Below are 19,179 nucleotides of genomic sequence, written 5' to 3' on the forward strand. Positions count from 1 at the left end.
CCATTTATTTATAGATGCTACTCTTTACAAATATTGCATCTTTGTAATTATAGCTTCATTTACTCACTTAAGTTAAATGATTAATTCATTTTCCATTTTGTCTTATATAATGCTATGAATTTGCTTTTTGTTACAGTTTTGGAAGCATCCAATGACTGTTATGAGTAGTAGCCTATTTTTTTGCTTTTAAGATAATGGTATTTATCATTTCTTTCTTGACCTGATATTTGGAATAGTAAGTAAATTTTCTAAATTGATTTAATTTTTTTCACTCCTGTAATTTTTATTTGTAATTTTGGGGGACAGAGTTCTTTTTTTTTTTTCTTTATATGGCTTAGAATCTAATTCCTTTTCTCCTCATTAATTTCTCAATAGATGCCTGTAAAGGAAGCATTTTTTTTTTTATTAGCAAGGTAGTAGCATTTGGACTTGAGTAGTTTTTCAGTTATACCTAATGGTATGGTAGTAAGCCTAACAGGTCTAAATGATTAGCAACTAAGTGGTTTGACTGGGCATTTGGCATACCACAATGGCTTTATTCCTTTTTTCTCCCTTTCAAATTGTATTTCTCTTTAGTTTCAGATACAAATACTGTTAGTAGTGGTTAGCAGGATATGTGTGTTGCAGCTTTCATACACACCTCTATTTTGTGGAAGGCCATATTCACACGTGGAAGCCCCCTAATCTTTGGAAGTCCCTTAAATAACTGAGACCTCAACTACCCTCATTAGCACCACTCCCACCTATGGCCATTCTTATAATTACAAGCAGAAATTCTCCATGAAAAGTCAACTTTGGAGGTTTCAGGTATTTCAAATGTAATCTGATTCCTACGTGAAAAGAATCACAATAACATATCAGGAAAATATCTCACTACAATAGATGGACGGTAGTTACTTAAACCTGTCACATTACGTTAGATTGAAGTACACCCTAACATTTAAATTCCAGAACACAGTTTGTTTTATCCTTTGTTTCTTTTTCCCTACGGGGCTGAGGGAGGTAAAATCATCTACTCGAGACTAGATGTACCATATATTTTACATAGACAATAAACCATCCAGGACAAATGCAAACATGTGCATTAGAATTTCTTAAAAATAACTTCTTTTGGTTTTGTTTTTAGATTATTCATCTAATTTTCAGCAAACCTCTCTGTCCAGTGTTTCTTGATTACCAGATTACGTTTGATAACGACACGTTTGGCGATGTATATGACAGCTGACGTGGCTTCATTACATGGATCTCATGTGGAAAATCATAAAGGGAATGGCAGCCTTTATAAATGTGCAAGAACTATGACAAAAATAATAATGAATCCCATTTGCAAAACTGATAGGGATACTACATGGACTTCAGTCCAAGGACAATTTGAAAAAAAAAATTTTGATTTTTAGAAAGGTATTTGGATGCAATTAGAACAGAGGTGTAATAGAAGAGGTAGCTCAAGCATTTATATCTAATCTGTATAATCAGCTTCAACAACATACAAATCCAGTTTTATCCTTTTTCTTGGCCTATTAACTTCTCTCTACCTAAAACTGCTAAGTTTTCAACTAAAAATGTTGAAAAGGGGTGTGTGTGTGTGTGTGTGTGTGTTGCTGGTGGGGGGTTGCCAAGTTATAGCTTTACTTTACTTTACTTTTTCACCAAAAGAGCAAATTCTCATCTGACCTGTGGCCCGTCTTCAGTATTTTCTTCAAAAGAAGGGGAATAGCCTGCCCCGATTATATATTTACTATCTGAATAAAGGTAAGAATTTGAGGTATTCCCCCATGACCAAGTTACGGTCTTGAAATGGAAAGATTGAAACAAAACCAATTTTTTAATTGTTTTGAATATTACGCAAAAAAGGGTAGTGGGCTTTAAATATTCTTAGTTGTCATTGTTTGGTTTTGTTGTGTTTTATATAGGGCTTTGGTTTTTGTTTTTGTTTTTGTTTTTGTTTTTCCTGGAGTAGGGGAAATTTAGTGTGGAGCTAAGCAAAGACAAAAATGAGACAAGACACAGACCCAAAAGATCAGGTTTTTAATGGGAAGCAATAGAGAGCAACAGAAATAAAAGGGAAAGTACTGACATGGTGCATCAAGGAGAGACATGGACGGAGTGGGTCTCATGGGGGAGACTACCCTCACCCAGCCACCCACAATATCAAATTCCAGATTGTTCTCAAAGCTACCCAGATCCAGCTATAACAAATTGCTCTAAATAAAGATATTCGCTTAGCCATATGACTATAGAAAATGAGAGCCATCATAGAAACTCTTTTTATGGAAGCATTTCATAGCATCAAGTGGTGATAAAATTTTTGGTGGATGCAGGATACATACACATAGACAAATTAATAAAGCATTAACTAAAACTAAGAAACTGCTGCTGGCATTGTTAGCTCACAGCATTCCTCCATAGAAACCTGGGGAGGAGGCCACTTCCAGGCTGTGGGTCCAGGAATTAGAAGGCAGGCCCTCTTTCCACATAGCAGCCACCCAGACCACCTCCCCAGGATTTGACAGGGTCTCTGATTCCTGGACCAAGAGCAGCTTCACCAGGCCAAGTGTGGCCAGTAGGAAGCATGCTGAACAGCTAAATTTAAATGCATTAAAGGCTGCTGAGGAAGGAACACAGAACTCCCTGTTGTATTCTGGCTTTTTCCTTGGGAAAGTAGGGGGAGTAGTGTCTTCAAGGACTGAGCCAGACGCAGGAGATGGCCCACACATGCCTCACTTGAACTCCCAGTGATGAACTGTTCCAAAGTGCTCTGCACCATCATTACCATCATCCTCATCATTATCATCACCATCATCATCACCACCATCATCATCATCACCACCACCACCATCATCATCACCATCACCACCATCATCACCACCATCACCACCACAATTATCGTCATCATCATCACCACCACCACCATCATCATCATCACCGTCACCATCATGACCACCACCATCACCAAATCATCACCATCATCATCATCATCTTCACCATCACCATCATCATCATCACTATCACCATCACCATCACCACCATCATGACCACCGGTTCTCTCCAAATTCTCACATTTCAGAAGTCTGAAAACTATAAATAAAACAGCGTATGAAAAAAAAATAGATGAAGGAGCACATAACAATGATTTCTTAAGGAGCTTTATCTCTTCTTTCCTTCAGTGGATGTACTGAAGCCTTTCAAATGATTTGGTATGAGCTTGAGGTAAAAAACTGGGACCAGGACAACAAATCATTCACAATTTTTCCTTTAAAATATGAAAGGTTCAAGGGAAAAAGAAGGCATTACAGACATGAGTCAGGAGCACACAGGGAAAGGAGGAGGAGGCCCGCATCCCTCCAGCCCCGCCGCTCCACTCTCTGAAACACAGCGCTGTCCTGAAGAGCCCTCTTCTCTCATGTCCCTTCCTGCCACCCTCCTCCTGGTCCGATGAATGAAAACAAATTGTTTTCGGCTACAATACCATGGGGCTCTGCTTTGACCTGCATGGTACAGTGACTCTGTGCGCCTTGAATTTTTACATACAGCTGCATAAAGCAATTTTCATGTAAATTTCTAGGTAAATCAGCCTGCCGTTGGTCTCTTACATGGACACATGCACAGAAACCATTAAGTTTGACAGAAGATTAGAAGTTGCCCTTGTTTATTGGGATGCCATCCCCCGCCCCCCTCCGTGCCTCAACGGTGTCTGAATTAGAAAAGCAGGAGTGGGAATCGTGCCTCGGCCTCACCCACGAGCCCTACAGGAGCAAGGTGCTCATCGTTGCCCCATACATCCCCTAGGCTTGGATGCAATGCGATTGGAAAGAGTCTCTCTGGGAACAAAAGAAAACTGGTTATGAAAATCAACCTTCAAATGAGCAGAAGGAGTCAGGTAATTCTCTCGCCCTGCCGGGGAATGACTAGGCCTCCTCCAGTACCCTGACTTCTTCCCGAGATGCACCAGATGCAAGCAAACAGGCCCTATGGCCTTCAGAGGCCCCACCACTCCCATCCGTGCGCCCAGGCTGGCTCAATTAGCTCACAGCAGGTGGATAAGTTTCCAGGGTCAGAGGAGCAAATCAGTTCTTCAGAGACACCTTGGCCTGGGAGCTGGGAGCCGGGGCCCTCCCAGCGGAGCCAGCAACAGGAGCGAGGCAGCCGACCCAGCCATCTGGTGGCAGTCTACCCCGGCCCTCATCTAAATCTGTCCCTGTCCGAAGGAGGCACATTTCTTGAACGTGTTCTTTTAAGGCGGCAGCATCCACAGAGCACAAAGGGAAAGATGTCACCAAAACCTGGCCCAGGATGTTTGTTTATGCAATCTTTAAATAATTCCTCTTTATCTCTACTGAGCCCATCACAGCATGTCACAAATAAATGTGTCGCCTTGGCCTATTGTTTGCAGCTCAGGATTGTCAAGCGAGAAGAAAATATTACAGAGACTGAGGGAGATACACGCAGGAGTGTGACCTTTAACTGCACTACCTATAACCAATCTCATCAAATTAAAGCACTGTATATTTTCCTTAATAATCTCTGATTAGGCTGGGGCTATGAGTGGACACGAACACCCGCCATTGCTATGCAGCGGGATGTCTGCTTAGCACCAGCAAAGCGTTTGGGAATAAGTGAGCAAAATGCTTTAATTTGATAGGGTTAGAATCCTGCAGGCTCTGGGGTGAGAGGTCCCCAACAGCTCCGCTCACACTGAATATGCAGAAATAAAAAAGTAAATTGCTTACATCTGCTGCAGGCGGCAGAGAAAATGATCTGATTGGACGGTCCGAGGGCTCTCCATCTCTTTTGGGTTAGAGAGAGGGTTTCAGAGCATCAAAAGCTTATAATTGGAGTAATTCTGAATTAATGGACACACACACACACACGCACGCACACACACACACACACAACATTTTGAGGCAGCTGTTTGCAGAAGCCTGTCTGTTTAGGAATGCTCGCAGATTACAAAGAAGCAACTTTAAAAATAATCTTTTACCCCACCCGCTCCCCAAATGAATCCTAACTACGGGCTTGAATTTGACAACAGGTAACAAGTATAATGTTATCTGGCTCGTCCTTCTGCCACAGAGCCTGGGAGCTATCAGACCTACATATCTACTTGCCCACTTTGTACGTCCTCCTGAAATACGTGAGCACTTCGATTCTCCTTCATGCATAAAAAGATGACTGGAAAAGGAGCTTCACGGGGATTCCTCGAAGTTGACATAGAAAGCTCAGGTTTTGCCTTGCTGTGTGATGTGGGATTTAATCTGCGTATTTGATCAATAAGAATCAAAGCCAGGACTCAAGGTCTTTGGGGCACAAGCCGGTTCAGTTTCATGACGGATGTCAGGAGGTGGCCTGCTGTGTCACCTTGATGCGCTCGCAGGACCCCGTTCGGGAACCTGCCTCACTGATCGCATTAGCCTTGGCTCAGTCTGCCGGTGAGTCTAGCGTTTTGTGCCAACCAGGCCAGGTTGCGTTTGAACTTTGTTTTCATTTCATTAGCTTACACCCGCTTGTAAATCTAAGTAAGATCGCCTGGTCCCATTGTCAGCAGGCTCCCATCGTGCACTGTCTCTCTCGGTTGAGAGTAAGCCCCCGAGGAGAGTGAGTTACTGAAACTGAACGGGCCGAGCGAACACGTCCTGGGAGCCAACTTTCAAGAGCTATTCCTCAGCCAGGCGTTGATCTGGGAAGGCAGCTTTAGCCACACAAGCACTGAGGGTGAGATGGAGAATCCCGAATGCCCTTTAGAGGCACCCTCCTTAGATGGACCAATCCACACTCCTTGGAAATCCTAGTAGTGAACGGGGCTGATGTCCAAAAGCAAAATTTGTTTCCACGTTCTTATTACGACCCAAAGCTATCTGAAATCATCTGAAAAGCCTATGTGTTCCTGCAAGCACCAGCTTGATAGATTTTATAATGCCATAAGCAAGCTGAAAAATAGTCTCAATATGCTCTTATCTATATGTCTGTGTGTGTACGTGTATGATATACACGTCCTTGCACACCCATACACACAGATGTCATTATTTTTTTTAATGGGAGCATATCAAGTGGATTTGACACTAAGCCATACAGAGAGAAGTCTGGGTCCGTTCGTCCCAGCGAATTCCACGATACACGGAGACAATGAAGTCTTTTTAATTTCCCGATTTAGGCAGCGTTGTTCAGGGTGGGTGATGAGACGCCGTGACCTGGTTTCTCTTAGCAGAATTCTCTCTGAGCAAGAGTCCTTTCCTCAGTAAGGCTCTGCCTCTACCAAATGATTCTGCTTTGGTCTCTATCATCCTGAATTCTTCTTTGTCTGCCGAGCGCTGCCACAGTCTATTGGAAGATATTTGTCAACAATTATATGTCTATTAAGGAATAGTCAATCAGTGTGGGTCCAAACAGCCAGGCCTCCAGGGTCTAGCTATTGATAGGAAACTGTCAATATCGCATCCAGTCCTTTTCTCAACAAATCACGCAGCCGCTTTGCCCAAACCCATGTCTGCAAAACCTCCCAGGACGCGGCTTCACTTGCCAGGTTCTCCTTCCTCCACTTTCTAAACTAGTATTTCGTTTGAATGAATCAAAGCCCTTAAAAAAAATCTGAATAAAATATACTTATTAAAATGCTGTTTCAACCAGGTTGGGGTGGGGAGAGCTGATTTTGAATATAATTAAGAACATTAAGGAAGGACTCTGCATGTAGGTGGCTGCAATTACTCTTGGAAATTGTAAAACCGGAAGAAAATTAATAAGGGATCCTTTAAATTAGCTTGACAGTAATTAATATCTATAAATACTTTCCATTCCACCAACACAAAGTTTAGAGTTATTTACCTAATTTAGGACAAAGGTCGTGGTACTAGCCAATATATTTTTATGCATATTCAATTTACAAATCCTACTGCGGATTTTGTAATTATTATCAGAAAGGGCTTGTCTTTTCTTGAAAGAAAAGAGACTGGAAGTTCCATGTGAATGTTTTAAATTGAGGACCCCCTCCTACCCCGGCAAAAACCACAATGTGGGGGCGGGGGAGGGGAGAAGAAAAGACAGAAAGAAAAGAAAACGCTAAGGAACGCTGTATCCTTTGAACCGGCAACCTTCCTGCATCACAGAATACACTAGTTGTCCTACAACAAAAGACTGCATGAAACCCTCTCCACAAAGGCTCCAGACACCCCCTCCCATATCTAAAGCAGATGTAATATTTAGAGTCTCTGTGCCACGTAAGATGAACTTTTAAGATCTCTTACAGCCAAGGTTGGTTAAACTTACAAAAGCCAACGTTTTCTCCCTTCGTTCAAATGTTTCCTTGCGATTCTCCAACTCCCAGTCAGATGGACAAATTAACGTCAGGCGGGCCTGATGATGGCTCAGGGTTCAGGTAACAGGCAAATGAATTCAGAGCTAATGCATGATTAGACTTGCCCCTCTAAATCCAGCCTTCTTTCATTCTATCCCATCTATTGCCACTGAAACCAAAGAATTCAGATATTGGGATAGACCAAAGAAAGGTCAAAAAGGAATCCAGGCCTCCAGTGGAAGTTTTTTGGGTTAGTGGAAAAATATAGAGTAAAAATTGTTAAGTGCGGAAGTGAACCAAGATATTTCAGGTGGGAGGACTTTCTGTCCATTCCGTTTCTTCTTCTTGGAGTCAAAACAGAGTAGGCATTAAAGAGGTACGCTGATTAAATTACCTATCTCCTGGCTAAGGAGTGTTCCCCATAACCCAAGAACACTGGGATCTTTTTTGCATTTTACGACCCCAAACTAATGGCTTTTAATACATATTTAGTTTTATAGGTGCTGTTGATGTTCAAATCCACTTATAGATACTCAAATTTCATCTGCCTATAGATTTAAAGGAGCCCTGTGGTTCACTTTAGATACTCGCTCAGGAAAATTATAGATGGCCTTAAAATTTTCCAAGAGCATAAATAGTGAAATGGACCAGGTCAGGAACCCACATACTAAGAGGTCCCTGAGTCTTTACTTCCACAGCAGATAGTCATCTTTGCAAGGGGCAGCTGATCTCCTCTTTTGAAAGCTCCATTATGTGTATTTACAAAATAAACAATGCATGCAAGTTCATGATTGTCATCATTAATAATATGCATTATAGCAAGCCATTAAATAAATATACGTGCCATAGATGTCTGCCAGACCATCACGCCTTTTTTCCTACATCAGATCCAAGGCATTGTCTTTGTTGTATTGAAAAGGAAAAAAAAAAAAAATCACTCTTCATGAGGCAGCAACAACAACAAAAGAAATCATTATTTAAAATAACTCACCAATGTTCAGATGCTCTGATTTTAAATCAGATAAGTCAGCAAGTGCGCAGTTGGGGCAAGAACTTGGTCTCATTAGACTCAGGTTTGCAAGACACAACCACTAACTGGGATACAAAATGCTCTCAGTGCTTCAATAATTAACTATGTCTCATAGGAAAAGACAAATAAACAAACAAATAACATGATCTTTTATGAGTTCAAGCTGAACAAGTTGTTTGGTGTGAAAGGCTTCTATGCTGATTCTCTCCTTAAAAATTTATTGTGTGAGCATGGGGATAGTTGCTCACTGACCAATTCTTTCAAATCAAGCTATGTTTACAGAACGGTAGGATGGAACCTTGAAGAATTTCAGCTGGACAACCTAGAGACCTGTGTGTAACTGCACAGAGATCTTAGCAAGATTCTTTGGTGGAAACAAGTCTCTAAGATTTTTTAAATTACATGTTTCTTTAAAGTATGTATTACTCCAGCCTCTCATTAACTAATAATATTCAATTCAAGAAACAGGAAAAAAAAATGTACTTCCTTAAAGCAATAGCCTGACTAATTGGTGAAGGATTATATATTTAAAAAACTAATGCTTGAGCTTCACTTTTACTTAGTTAAAATTTTTAATGCATGCAGAAACATGGAAGCAGAAAAAAGATGCAACACATTATTTAAACATTGTATCTATCCATAGAGGAGGAATGTATATTTCACGGGGAAAGGGTATTAACATTACTTGCTAAAATGAAGGAGAACATTTGGTCTCCTCTGATTTTCTCCTTTAAAAGGGCAACATAAAGGGTTTATAGGGAGAATGCATAGGTGCCCATTAATTATGATTCTTTTATTGGCCAAAAAGAAACGCTTTGACAGGGCTGTGTCTGAGTTCGTGTTACTTTTTTTTTTTTTTTTTTTTACTGTAGAGACTTTGGTTGAGAGAGTTCTAACAAAACTTTTTAGGCATTTATTTAATAAGTTTCCATCAAGTTTTTATCAGCAGGAGAGCAAACATGTTGATAGCAAGGCTCATTCACGAGGAACCTAGCAAAAGTCTCGCAGCCTTCCTGTGATGGGGTGCTCATCCTCCCAGCTTCCATTTACTTCACAGATAAATAGACTTTTTCCTCCTGTTCCCTATCAATCGAAAGAAAAACGAGAAAGAGGAAGGGGAAGGCAACCGGAGAAAGAACGAATCAGAAAGAGCATAAATGAACGGATTGGGTGGAAAGCCTGGGTTGAAATTAATTTCTTGCTTGGTTTTTTGCCTAAAAGAGTAATCTTAGAAAAATGTCTGGCTAAGACTCTATCAAGGGGCTCTCTCTACTTTGGAATTAGCTCTCACAGTCCTGGAGAGTCCCAAAATGTTAGCAAATTCAAACAATTTGTCTCTCTAGAAGCCCCGGTACATCTCACTGCTTCTAATTGAAAAGGGATAAGGGAGCCCACATGTGCTTTTGTGAGTAACTGCTCTCCACTTGCAACTTTTTTTTTTTTAATATGGAATCAGCCTAGAATATGTAAAAACTGACACATAGTGGAAATACATTTCTCAGAGATAGAGGTTATAAGGTGTTATAAGGTGTTGCTGTGTTAGATACACACAAAACTGACAGGCATGAATGCCGTGCTATGCTTTTTGAAAAAACAAAACCAAAACCGAAAAAAAAAAAAAAAAAAAGGAGGAGAAGTTGGTTGAAATGACATTTTTTTTTCCTGTTTCCAAATTAAAGACCAATATGATTTATTTCCCACGTGTTTTGGACATATATCTATTTCCAAATATATCTATTTCTCTAGCTTTGCCTGTCTAAATATCCAGGCTCTTCTCTCTCTTACAAAGCTCCTGAAGGTATCCAGAGGGGGAGCAATCTTTTATAAATGAAAATCTCCCAAGCTGAGCATTCCCTAAAATGTATTTTTTTCAAAGTGCTGAGAAACAGCTTCATTTCAGTGAGTTTATAAAGAACACATACTTCCATTTCAAAATGCAGAGATTTCCAACTACAAAGATATGCTTGTATAAGGAAGAAATTAAGGCTTTTCAATAAATTGCATTGTTGAAACATTTTCTATTCAATTCAGTAAGCTAAGGTATTTTTTTAAGTTTCATGTAAATTTAGGTTATCATTAGATTTTGGAATTATTTAAAAACAAACCAGACCTCTCATTCCTTTATGTACACACACACACACACACACACACCAAACACACACACACACACACACACACACACACACACACACTTCCTACCATGAATTATTAGAGGCCAGTAAAAAAAAAAACCTTGTGGTGTTGCTAGCATAAAATACAAGTATTTGCTAATTATTCTTGTCTATTTAATTAGAAAGTATTATTTCCTGTTTTTCAAATCAGCGATTTCTCTCCGAACAATGGATTAGGACACACCTTCAAATAATAATTAGAAAAAAAATCGACTCCCAGAATATTTAAGGGTGAAATTCCAGATGCTCCTGGCAAAATCTATGGTATCCTACTGCCATCTACTGACCATTGTTCAAATGTAACGATTTAAAGATACATTTTATGATACTTTAAATTTAAATGTTTTAATTTATAGAATTAAAGAATTTTAGGACCAAAACACTTTGAAAGCTCTACTGGATTAACTTATTACTTTGAAGGTTACTCCAGATACTTGAAAACACATCACTATTCTAAGCCAAACTCTGTGTACGGGTAACCATCCCTTTCTAGGCTTGGCTTTGCTTTCTGTGGCTCTCCTGAGAATGCCAGTTCCTTCTCTAACCCTTCAGAATTCTGAGGGCAGGATTCAAATCCTTTCTATTCCTCACCACTCACCACCCAACATACAGACACACCCCCGGTCTCTTCTCCAAACTGAACGGTCTTCTTTCCTGTCATTGGCTCCACATCTGAGATGATTTCAATGCCTCTTGCAAGTCAGACGAGAGTCCCCTGAACACAGTTTCCTTCATTCACTCTTTGAATGTTGAATCTGAAAGAGAGCACTTTGCTGAACAGGTTGGTCACCTCCCTTGCTCTGTGTCTTCTACTTTTGTCAATATAGCCAAAGGTCATGGTAGGTATTTTGGCAGTCACAAACACCACATAGGATTTGCACTCAAGAAATCTCCCAGCTCTTTTCTATCTGTGCCATTAGGTGCTGAGCTATGTCCTCCTAGTAGGCTTATACAGATTCCTGGGGACTTTTTGTTCTTTGGGGTTTTTTTCTTTTTTTTTCAAACTAAGAAAATATTCTTTTTTTTTTAAGTTTTTTGTTTGTTTATTTGTTTGTTTTTTATTTGACAGAGATCACAAGTAGGCAGAGCAGCAGGCAGCGAGAGAGCAGGGAAGGAGGATCCCCGCTGAGTAGAGAGACCAATGCAGGGCTTGATCGTGTTTGATCCCAGGACCCTGAGATCATGACCTGAGCCGAAGGCAGAGGCTTAACCCACTGAGCCAGCCAGGTGCCCCAGAAAATATTCTTATATTCAGTCCTTTGAGGTATATTCTACTTAGAGACTGCCCATTGTACTAGCCTGCCAAAGCATATTTTTATCCTAATTTTATCTTTTCCAATTTTGTAGTGATTGTGTATTTGTTATCTAACACTGTTATTATTTAATTATCATACTTCCTACTGTTCCTCTCCAAACTACTTTTCTCTAACCTTGTAGACATCTTCCACTTTGATCACACACCTTAAGACAGTTTCAAGGATGACATTTATGTGCTGAACACATTGCCTAGCAGATCATAAAATCTCAACAAGTGATAGCTCTCCTTATAATTATCATTAATAAAAATAATTAGGACAGATGCATGATATAACTGTAATCTGTGATGTAAATTGCCATGATACAAATATCTGTTATAATAATAAAGTCACTCTACCAATTACTCTAAACCTCCGGTTTTTTTCCATTTCTGCTCTTCACAGGTTCCTCACAAAGAGGCAAATGACCTGATCATCTTCTCTAACAGGATACTCAGCTCACAAAGGAGAATTCCTTTTAGCCAGGAGCCTCTACACTTGGGGACAATTTGGAATTCTCTTCAGAACTCTTCCCATTTGGAGTTACCTCCAAAAAACCCACACCATGGCTCCCAGTTCTCTCCTAATACATGTTCTTCCTATTGGGGGGAATGCAAGTTTCTGACTCAAAGAAAAGATGAAAGCAAATGAGAAGGGGAACAGTATCTAGCTTTTCCTTTTGCTCCGAGTTAATTGCTGAGGCCACCCGCTCTGAGCCAGCACCGCTGTCTCCCCTTGGATCCTATTCTTGCTCTAAGAGTAACCAGAGCATGACACGCAGGTCCCTGAGCCCCACCGGTTTCAGGTCATTCCAGGACTGGCATAGACTGACACAGTTCTAGAATTCATCCCCAGCTTTCTGCTCTTTGGAACGACCCAGAATTAATATATTTAGGCCAGGGTTATTCCATTTAATAGAGCTTTAATAGTTGGGGGTCTAATAACCCACTTTTTAACTCCTGAAAATTGGACTAAAATAGATAGCACTCACTTAATCCACAGCATCTCTAAAAGGAGATGAGGAGGAGGTTCATGTCTCTCCCACCAGGAAAAAGAAAAAACAGACCATTCATCAGAATTTCAATCTAAAAAAATTATAGCTTGTTTTTTTTTTTTTTTTAATATTGAAAACGATTCCATTTTTAAAACTCCAGTGCTAGGTGAAAACTTGAAAAATGACCCCAGGAGTAAAACAACACCTTCCTTCCTGATAAATGTCATAGGAACTATATAAAACTTCTAACTTCTTGCTAAAAATATCATGTTCTAAAATACCAAATTTTTATGGCAAAGTTATAAAATACGGAAAGAACATAAATGAGCTACACGGGTACCAACAATGGCTGATACAAAGACTTTCCTGGAACATTTGTGATTTGGGATGTACCAGGAGCCTCCAGAGAGCAGAACTCTCTTAGAACCATCCCCCCCTCCCAATTTCTAGAAGGTTTTTAAACTGTTGGACTGTGTCTAAACTCTGACTTCAACCAATCCGGAAAGCGTGATACCTGCAGACCCAGGGAAGCCTGCCGGCATCAGTGCCGAAGTGTGAATGGACAGGCAGATAGAGGGTTCTTGGCGTCCTGCCATCGGCCCTTTCTGCTCCAGTCTCCCCTCACATGCACAAATGCATTTAAACATAATCATTATTTTTGTTCCCCTTGGTCCGCACTTCAGCTTCTCCTATCCTCCTCCTGGCCGAAGCTTCTCAAAGTAGAGCTTCATCCTGTCTCCAGCCTCTGTCTCTTGTCTCTCCGATATTCTTCCATTAAAGTTTTTGTTTTTTAGGGCCACTTGCATGGCTCAGTTTGTTGGTGTCTGCCTTCAGCTCAGGTCATGATTCTGGAGTCCCAGGATGGAGTACCCTGTGGGACTCCCCCTTGGTGGGGAGTCTGCTTCTCCTTCTGCCCCTCCCCCCTACTCATGCTCTCTCTCTTTCTCTCTCTTTCAAAAAAAAATTTTTTAAATAAATGTTTCATGTTATCAAATTATAAACTAAAATACATTTTAAGAAAGCAAGTAGGATAAAGGCTCTGACAATGACAAAGACCTGTGAGTCCTGCCTCACCCTAGTTTGCTTCCCCAAATCTCTTTAATAACTTTCATTTTTTTTCTTTTTGGAGGTAACTCTAAAAATGTTACTTATACTTCCCTATCTTGATTTATTTACTTAAGGCAGTATCTACTGAGGGGCGACTAGGTGGACTAGGAGCGCCTGCCTTCAGGATCAGTTCGTGATCCCGGAATCCTGCAATGAGTCCCTTGTGGGACTCCTTGCTCAATGGGGAGTCTGCTTCTCCCTCTCCCTCTGCCTGCTCCTCCCCCCACTCATGTGCACATACTCTCTGTCTCAGATAAATAAATAAAACCTTTTTTCTAAAAAAAGACATTATCGGGGCACCTGGGTGTCTCAGTGGGTTGGGGCCTCTGCCTTTGGCTCAGGTCATGGTCTCAGGGTCCTGGGATCAAGCCCGGCATCGGCCTGTCTGCTCACCGGGGAGCCTGCTTCCTCCTCTCTCTCTGCCTGCCTCTCTGCCTACTTGTGGTCTCTGTCTGTCAAATAAATAAATAGATAAAGTCTTTAAAAAATTTTTTAAAAAAGACATTATCTATTGAACTATTTATCATCTCAATCTCCCCCTTCCTTAAAACAGAAGGTTAGTGAGAGCAAGGCCTTTGTCTATAGTGTTCTTTGCTTTATCTGTGGATACATTTGTAAAAATTGGAAGTTTCCTTGTATTTCTTTTCCACTTTCCCCCCCCCCCAAAGAAGTAGCGGGATGCTGAAAGCAAAGATGTTGGCATAGATAGTCTAATTCTAATAAAAAACCAATTTTTTGCCTGAAATATTTACTAAACTAACCCTTTCCACACCATCAGCCATCAGGATCATCCCATTGATTTGGGGTGGTGGGGGAGAGTGAGAAAATGTCATTTTGTATACATCAATTACATTACACCAATCATAGCTGAGATTGGGGACTTCTGCTTTAAAGTTCATCCTTCTATAGCTTTATTTGTAGGAGAAACAAAAGATTTTTATGATACCATATTTAAAGTTTTGAAAACATTAACTTGAGTCCATAGGAATGCCAGTGGCACACAAAATCATGTTTAGCAGCACTGCAAGAAATTTAAAGGAGAATCCAATGAACTCTGAAAATTCGGGGTGATTCTATTATACGTAGGAGACACGAGCTTGCTCTTGGGCCTTCGTCTTGGTGGCAGACTTTCTCTTGTACATCCCAAAGATGAAGGACTCAGAAATGGGCTAAGTATGCTGTCGACTCAGCAGGTCTCCCTACTCTACCTGCGGGACACGCTACATGCTGCACAGAAAACACAGCTGCACACCCCGCGCCCCACGCACCCAGCCAGCTACACCCAGGATCCCGAATGTACACACATGCACCAGACACAATGTCTACTTAAAAATCAGATTTATTTTGTTTGGTTTTAACGAGAGCAAAGAGAACTAATAAGCCAATAAAACAAGACTGCACACACCCAGACACAGGCACACACAACGACATACAGACTATGTCTCAGCCAAAATTGTGCCTTTAATGTGGAAACCACAATTCAAGGGATATATTGGAAACAAGAAAGAGTTGAACTGTAATGGGATTGTTTTCCTTCTGAAGTGTCCATTCCAGTGACCAGTACATGACTGTCCTTCCGTGAATGATCTCCTTCCTTGTTTTTCTTTCTCAAAAGCAAGTCTCTTTCGTGGATATATGCAGGTATCATACTTCATATGGAGAATGAGAGATTACTGTGGAGGGCCTAATATATAAAATAAATAATAAATTTCAGAAAAACGATCTAAAGTTGAGAACTTTCCAAAATAAAACATCCCTTATATGAATCTTGCTGTTTAGACCAGGTACCTTTAGTCCCGGGCACAAGAGAAAGGAAGTGTACAGAGCAGGTGAAGTTACCCTAGGTACAAGGCAGTGTGGGCAGGTGGCAGGTATAGCAGCACACGCGAGACCCATTAAAACTTGCAGTTAATCTCTCCCTTTCCACAGTATCTGTGTGTCCTTGGGTCACCTCTCTCTAAGCTTCACTTGTGGCATCTGTGCTAAAATGACAAAAATCAAACAAAATTGTGTGTATGAAACATTTGTGTTTGTGTTGCCACAACACAACAAATGTCACAACATTTGGCACGTTGTAAGTGCGCAGTGTTACCCATTACGATGTGTTAAAGTCAACACCTTAGCTTTGAATCCTGTCACTGACTTGATGTCCTTAATTGTTAGTCAATGTGAAGCTTGAGGTACTGAGTCTAGGGAACGGGTAAGAGGGCCAAAATTTAAATGTCATGAAGTGTGTAGAGATGCTACTTAGTCCAGTAGAAATAAGCCAACAGCAAGATCAAGCTATTTGGAATTCAAGGTTAGATATTTTCAAGATGGTGCTGTGTGATGTCCACTATTTTCACAACGGGTCTGAGACCGTGCGTAAGGCCCAGTCTCTCATTTTACAGAGGAGAAAGCTCAGGGATGGTTTGCTAATGACTCACCAGGACTTAGCTGCTAAGTCAGAGGTTAATAAGTTAAAGAAAGATGGAGACCATCTTGCTCAGAACTCTGATTTTCAGTCACAAATAAATGAAACCTAAATATCTAAAAATCCACCCAGTTTGCTAATCTGTTGAATGCCTGAAAAATTTCACATGCATGCTAAAGAAAGTTGGCTATTTTTCTTCTCAAAAAAATTTAAACTCGATGATTAATGAAGGTTCAGGAAATTTTTTTAGAAAAATGCTCAGTCTCATAGGATGCTAGTAGAAAGGTCATGCCATAGCTTTTCCTAAAAGCTGGCATCTACTTTGACAATCTACTTCAAAAGCCTCACTTTAGTGTGCTTCACCTGGAACCAAATGATTTTGTTACTGTAAATTTATATTAAAAAATAATCAAGGGGAACCTGAGTGGCTCAGTGGGTTAAAGCCTCTGCCTTCGGCTCAGGTCATGGTCTCAGGGTCCTAGGATAGAGCCCCACATCAGCCTCTCTGCTCAGCGGGAAGCCTGTTTCCTCCTCTCTCTCTGGCTCCCTCTTTGACTACTTGTGATCTCTGTCTGTCAAATAAATAAATAAAATCTTTAAAAAAAATAAACACACACAAGACTTTGTATCCAAAGAGCTTCACTATGAAATTAGTTACAATAATTTTAAAAAATGGGAGAGACCACATACATAAACACAGGGGTATTTATAGGACATCTTATGAAATTCTCCACAGGCAGAAATAACATTATATAATACTTTTTTTTTAAGATTTTATTTATTTATTTGACAGACAGAGATCACAAGTAGGTAGAGAGGCAGGCGGAGAGAGAGGAGGAAACAGGCTCCCCGCCGAGCAGAGAGCCCAATGTGGGGCTCGATCCCAGGACCCCGGGACCATGACCTGAGCCAAAGGCAGAGGCTTTAACCACTGAGCCACCCAGGGGCCCCAATACTTTTAAAATAAGACAACTCTATGGTATATTGTTAAGAGAGAAGAGAAACTACAAAGTAGTATGTTCCATATGATTTGTTTCATTGAAAAATAATGTTTTTATAACCGTGGTAGGTTCCAAGGGGCTGTTCCCCACCCCCTTTTTTGTTATATATTCCAGGTCTTCTCTGGTGAATTTATATAATTTTTATATAATTTTTAATCTGAAAAATATTAACCAATATACATGCATGATAAAGGCTAAGAAATCAATTGGAGAAAGTGTAAGGGCTCCATGGGGAAATTTCCACGATCACAAAAAGCTGGGTGGAAACTTCTCTTTAGATTTTTGGAAGAAAGCCAATATTATCCTCTAGTAAAAATTATGGCCAAATTTTAAGAGCACCCTATGCTTTTCAATCCCTCCTCCTTCCTAGACTGCAGCTGTCTTCAAGCAACCTATGAGTCATGAAAATGTGGCCCATAGACAAGCTTCCACATTTTGATAAATACATGTTGATAAAAGGCAGACAGAGAAATGAATCCATTTCGTATGAAACTAATCCTTTCCAAATATGCTATCACGTCTCCCTGTAACTCGGGTTTTATGGTGGCTTGCTAATATACTTTTGATTAAGAACAATATTTGTATCGTATATCATTCACTGAAAAGGAAAAAAACAAGATCTGGCCCCTTAGAAGGCAAGTCTCTATGCAGAGACTGGGACCTTGGCTCACCATGAGTTAGAAATGCTGCTCCCCAGCACTGGGAGGGATCCAGCAAAGCCCCAAAAATTGAACCAAGCACAGAGCTCTCTAATACGTTAGGAATCCCAACACCTCCAAATGAGTCACTGTGTTAGCCTGGCCAATCCCTGTGAAATCTCTCTCCAAATTATGAAGGTAAAGAAGTCTTTGATGTAAGAGCAAAGTCAAACATAACCAATGTCTTAAATATATAGATTTCCCAAGGCCGTTTTTTTTTTAATGTAGCAGGATATTTAAACGAAATTTCAGCTTGTCTCAGAGTTGAGTACATTTTTGAAAAATAGATAAAAACTGGTTACAGACTATTTAACACCCTCCTTTAGGGTATATATAAAAGGAATTGGGGTGTTTCTGTAGCTGACCAGCATGGGGTTGGTGGATACAACATGGGATGTCCAATTAACTGTGAAATTCAGATAAAGAAGATTTTGTAGTATAAGTATGTCCCAAATACTACGTGGGACATACTTATACTCAATATTGTCCTTGTTTATCTGAAATTCAGTATTCCTGGGCATCTTCTTCTTTTTTTTCCTTTTCTTTTTACCCCTCCCTTAAATTTGGCAACCTTTTGTCAATAGGGGCTTCAACAACCCAACTCAGAGAACTTAAATGCATGTGCCTTGTAGTCATAGGGTCACAGTACACAGGCTGCCTTTCTGATGACAGAACAGAGAACGTGATGCTACAGTGACACAGATATACCCCCAGAGTTTGCCTGGAGAATGAATGCTGTGGTTCCAATGTGAACCACACAGGAGAAAGATCTAGATACATCCCAGACAATGGTCTGTGGAAAGGGAACTTGGGCAGAAGGCAGTTGGAGGCTATGAAGTGGTCACAAGGGACCAGTGGGAACAGGGAGGCATTTGCCCATTCAACAGAAGTTCAGGGTGATGGATGCTCAGAGATCCCTGTGTGTGAGAGCAAATGCACGGGCACAAAAGAAAGAAGGAGAGGGTAGGAAGTGGGGGGAGCAATATCAGAATAGAAAAAGACTATTTTTCTATAGTCTATTTCACCCACCTGGGTGGCTCCGTTGGTTGAGCTTCTGTCTTCGGCTGGGGTCATGATCCCGGGGTCCTGGGATCGAAACCCATATCAGGCTCCCTGTTCGGCAAGGAGTCTGCTTCTCCCTCTCCTTCCACTGCGCACTCACTCTCTCTTGTCAAATAACTA

This window comes from Lutra lutra, chromosome 7 (genome assembly GCF_902655055.1).
Source record: "Lutra lutra chromosome 7, mLutLut1.2, whole genome shotgun sequence".
In the NCBI taxonomy this organism is placed as follows: domain Eukaryota; kingdom Metazoa; phylum Chordata; class Mammalia; order Carnivora; family Mustelidae; genus Lutra; species Lutra lutra.